Here is a 5,685-nt window from a genome sequence, read left to right on the forward strand (position 1 = left end):
GTGGCACATATGCACCATGGAATACTATGCAGCCATAAAAAGAATGAATTTATATTCTTTACAGGGATATGCATGAAGCTAGAAACTATCATTCTCAGCATCATACACCAGGGCCTGTGGCAGGGTGTGGGCCTTGGGGAGTGATAACATTAGGAGAAATACCTAATGTAGATGACAAGTTGATGTGTGCAGCAAACCACCATGGCACGTGTATACCTATGAAACAAACCTGCATGTTCTGCACATGTACCCCAGAACTTAAAGCATAATAAAAAAGATATTATTTGAGGGCTGCTTTTTATTAAAAGGAAAACCTTACCAAGAATTCTGACCCTTCCTATCTGCCTAAATAATTTGTTTCTAGCTCCTGTATCAGTTTATCTTTCATAATGATGAAATGTAGGGGTTAATTTTTGAATGTTATTCCAAACTTGTATTTCTAGGATAAACTCCACCTGGTCATGTTATATTATTCATTTATATATTGCTGTATTTCATTTATTTGTATTTTTAACATTTTCTTTGAACTATTTTCTTTCTAAGCCAACCATTTTTAAAAAATGTTTTTGTATGGTTTTGGCAATAGGTTAATTCTGATCCCAAAATGTAATTGTGAACATTTTCCTTCATGCTCAAAATTTTAGAAGAGTTCATGTAGAATTCTTAAGATGCTGGAATGAATTTCACCAAGGAAGTTATCTGGGTCTTGAGTTTGCATTGTGGGAAGATTTAAAACTACAAATTTCATTTTTCTAGTGGCTATATCTATTTAGATTTTCTATATCTTGTTTAATTTAACAACTTGAATCTCTTAAGGAATTTTCCCATTTCATGTAGATTTAAAATATTTATTAGCATAAAGTCATGCTGATCATAATCTCAAACATTTACCCAACGGTGTTGCTATTCAATCACCAGTATTGTTTGCACCAAATCTGTGGTCTGCACATGAGGGTTTGCGAAAATTCGTTTCACAAAACAACACAGAAGCATGAAAGTTCAATAGGAAATGCTACATCGATGCACATCAATTCATAGAAAAATTTCAGAAAGAACACAACCACATAGAAAAGGAATGTGAATGTATTTTCCAAAAACTCTGCCCTAACAGAAAAAAAAAAAGCAGGTATTCATCATTATATAAAACTTCAAAAAATAGTTATTGATCATAAAAGTCAGTCAGTTCTTAGGGACTACTTCTGTTCCTACCATAATCTGTCTCTGTAGTGTACTTTCTCACATGTCCAATTTTGCTAGTTTTTACCCCTCTGTTTTAAATGGTCAGTGTTACTTTTTACAATTTGCTACGCTATGTATTTCATTATTACATCATTTCCAATACTGAAGGTGTACATTGTGTAAAGACTTTTAGAAAGTTTTTATATCTAAAATCTATCTAATCCATAGAAGCATAAAAAAACATTTTCTCCATATTCCACAGAAATAGAAAAGTAAGATCATAAAACCTATACTAACAAGAAAAATAGGTTAAAGTAGCACCAGGTAAAGTTCTTAAAATTCTCTTTTCTTGTAAATCCCATAGATCAACTAGTTTTCTAGTGAATTAATTCTCCCTGCATGGTAAAACCCGTTCACATGTAGGCCTGCGCATGTACACACGTAGAAAACAAATGAAAAAAAAATCCATTATTTTTCCTTAAAAAAGGGACTATATTGTTTTATGTTTCTGTTTTACTTTCACCTGGGAAATTAAAAAAAGCTTCACAGAGTTAGAGAATCAAAATAGTTTGTTGTAAATTAGGAGGAAACATTCATTTGATTGATCTAAAATGTTCTCTCGGTAATTTTACTCTTCAGATAAAGTGCTTTTTCTCAGGGCATACGGTTGAAGTCAGATTTCATTATTAGAAAAAGAGCATTTTAGAGCTAGAAAAGAACCTCAATATTGAACAACCTTAATGGATTTAGAGCTAATTTTAAAAAAAGGTATATTTAGGACATATATTGATTCCTAGTACTGATTAAGTTCGTGTTTCTTCAGAAGTATATATTGCCAGTTACCACTCTATTTTCCTATTCCCTAAATGAGACTTCTAACTGCTTTGAATCATAAGTCTTGGCAAGAAATAGATACTTGGTATTTTTTTAAGTTATTTACTTTTAATAGAGTTACTGTGATATCCTGAAAAACAATTGGATTTTTAGGACATAGACTCAGGAATCCTTATTCTGCCACTTACTATCTGTGTGAATTTAAAAAGGAAAATTAGTTTTCTTATCTATAAAATTACCACCCCATCCTCCCATTTTAAAGATGAGGACATAGGATACGCAAGCCCTGGATAAAGCATGGTTATGTTTTACCATCTTTGAAAGGTTTAATAGAGATTGCTTAGCAGTGTGTGTGAGACACAGTAAGCATTCAGCAAATGGAAGGTAATGTTAGTAACTCTCAATAATAGAAATGGTTTTTGTCTTTGTTCAATCTCAGATGTAATGTCACAGCTCTGCTGATTTTCAACTGCACTATTATCTCCCTGACCTAAACCGGTAGCCCAGGGCACATGAGCACCTTCTTTAAGTCCACTTTTTGGGGCCTACATTCTTCTGTGTCCCATGTACTGACACAATCCTTTACACACTTTTAACAAAGAAGGGTGCCCCAGTGTCTAAGTAAAGAATTCTCAGAAGTTTATTATGAGGTTGGATATTCTAAGAGACAAACTTGGCTTTTTCTAACAAAAAAAAAAATACAGCATTAAGTTACACAGTAGGTCAAACAAATTATTTTTATCTTTGTTTCTTGCTTTGTCTGTTTAAAATGCTCTTCTGTTTACACGTGTGTAGGTGTTTGCACATGCACGTATCTGCATGTACATGTGCAGTGCTCTGTTACTTTTACTATTTGAGAGGCCTTCTATACACCTGTCTCTTATACACATCTAGATGTGTATAAGAGACAGTTTATATTCTTTACAGGGATATGCATGAAGCTAGAAACTATCATTCTCAGCATCATACACCAGGGCCTGTGGCAGGGTGTGGGCCTTGGGGAGTGATAACATTAGGAGAAATACCTAATGTAGATGACAAGTTGATGTGTGCAGCAAACCACCATGGCACGTGTATACCTATGAAACAAACCTGCATGTTCTGCACATGTACCCCAGAACTTAAAGCATAATAAGAAAGATATTATTTGAGGGCTGCTTTTTATTAAAAGGAAAACCTTACCAAGAATTCTGACCCTTCCTATCTGCCTAAATAATTTGTTTCTAGCTCCTGTATCAGTTTATCTTTCATAATGATGAAATGTAGGGGTTAATTTTTGAATGTTATTCCAAACTTGTATTTCTAGGATAAACTCCACCTGGTCATGTTATATTATTCATTTATATATTGCTGTATTTCATTTATTTGTATTTTTAACATTTTCTTTGAACTATTTTCTTTCTAAGCCAACCATTTTTAAAAAATGTTTTTGTATGGTTTTGGCAATAGGTTAATTCTGATCCCAAAATGTAATTGTGAACATTTTCCTTCATGCTCAAAATTTTAGAAGAGTTCATGTAGAATTCTTAAGATGCTGGAATGAATTTCACCAAGGAAGTTATCTGGGTCTTGAGTTTGCATTGTGGGAAGATTTAAAACTACAAATTTCATTTTTCTAGTGGCTATATCTATTTAGATTTTCTATATCTTGTTTAATTTAACAACTTGATTCTCTTAAGGAATTTTCCCATTTCATGTAGATTTAAAATATTTATTAGCATAAAGTCATGCTGATCATAATCTCAAACACTTACCCAACGGTGTTGCTATTCAATCACCAGTATTGTTTGCACCAAATCTGTGGTCTGCACATGAGGGTTTGCGAAAATTCGTTTCACAAAACAACACAGAAGCATGAAAGTTCAATAGGAAATGCTACATCGATGCACATCAATTCATAGAAAAATTTCAGAAAGAACACAACCACATAGAAAAGGAATGTGAATGTATTTTCCAAAAACTCTGCCCTAACAGAAAAAAAAAAAGCAGGTATTCATCATTATATAAAACTTCAAAAAATAGTTATTGATCATAAAAGTCAGTCAGTTCTTAGGGACTACTTCTGTTCCTACCATAATCTGTCTCTGTAGTGTACTTTCTCACATGTCCAATTTTGCTAGTTTTTACCCCTCTGTTTTAAATGGTCAGTGTTACTTTTTACAATTTGCTACGCTATGTATTTCATTATTACATCATTTCCAATACTGAAGGTGTACATTGTGTAAAGACTTTTAGAAAGTTTTTATATCTAAAATCTATCTAATCCATAGAAGCATAAAAAAACATTTTCTCCATATTCCACAGAAATAGAAAAGTAAGATCATAAAACCTATACTAACAAGAAAAATAGGTTAAAGTAGCACCAGGTAAAGTTCTTAAAATTCTCTTTTCTTGTAAATCCCATAGATCAACTAGTTTTCTAGTGAATTAATTCTCCCTGCATGGTAAAACCCATTCACATGTAGGCCTGCGCATGTACACACGTAGAAAACAAATGAAAAAAAAATCCATTATTTTTCCTTAAAAAAGGGACTATATTGTTTTATGTTTCTGTTTTACTTTCACCTGGGAAATTAAAAAAAGCTTCACAGAGTTAGAGAATCAAAATAGTTTGTTGTAAATTAGGAGGAAACATTCATTTGATTGACCTAAAATGTTCTCTCGGTAATTTTACTCTTCAGATAAAGTGCTTTTTCTCAGGGCATACGGTTGAAGTCAGATTTCATTATTAGAAAAAGAGCATTTTAGAGCTAGAAAAGAACCTCAATATTGAACAACCTTAATGGATTTAGAGCTAATTTTAAAAAAAGGTATATTTAGGACATATATTGATTCCTAGTACTGATTAAGTTCGTGTTTCTTCAGAAGTATATATTGCCAGTTACCACTCTATTTTCCTATTCCCTAAATGAGACTTCTAACTGCTTTGAATCATAAGTCTTGGCAAGAAATAGATACTTGGTATTTTTTTAAGTTATTTACTTTTAATAGAGTTACTGTGATATCCTGAAAAACAATTGGATTTTTAGGACATAGACTCAGGAATCCTTATTCTGCCACTTACTATCTGTGTGAATTTAAAAAGGAAAATTAGTTTTCTTATCTATAAAATTACCACCCCATCCTCCCATTTTAAAGATGAGGACATAGGATACGCAAGCCCTGGATAAAGCATGGTTATGTTTTACCATCTTTGAAAGGTTTAATAGAGATTGCTTAGCAGTGTGTGTGAGACACAGTAAGCATTCAGCAAATGGAAGGTAATGTTAGTAACTCTCAATAATAGAAATGGTTTTTGTCTTTGTTCAATCTCAGATGTAATGTCACAGCTCTGCTGATTTTCAACTGCACTATTACCTCCCTGACCTAAACCGGTAGCCCAGGGCACATGAGCACCTTCTTTAAGTCCACTTTTTGGGGCCTACATTCTTCTGTGTCCCATGTACTGACATAATCCTTTACACACTTTTAACAAAGAAGGGTGCCCCAGTGTCTAAGTAAAGAATTCTCAGAAGTTTATTATGAGGTTGGATATTCTAAGAGACAAACTTGGCTTTTTCTAACAACAACAAAAAAATACAGCATTAAGTTACACAGTAGGTCAAACAAATTATTTTTATCTTTGTTTCTTGCTTTGTCTGTTTAAAATGCTCTTCTGTTTACACGTGTGTA

The sequence above is a fragment of the Mandrillus leucophaeus genome, unplaced genomic scaffold (genome assembly GCF_000951045.1).
Source record: "Mandrillus leucophaeus isolate KB7577 unplaced genomic scaffold, Mleu.le_1.0 Scaffold86, whole genome shotgun sequence".
NCBI classification, from domain to species: domain Eukaryota; kingdom Metazoa; phylum Chordata; class Mammalia; order Primates; family Cercopithecidae; genus Mandrillus; species Mandrillus leucophaeus.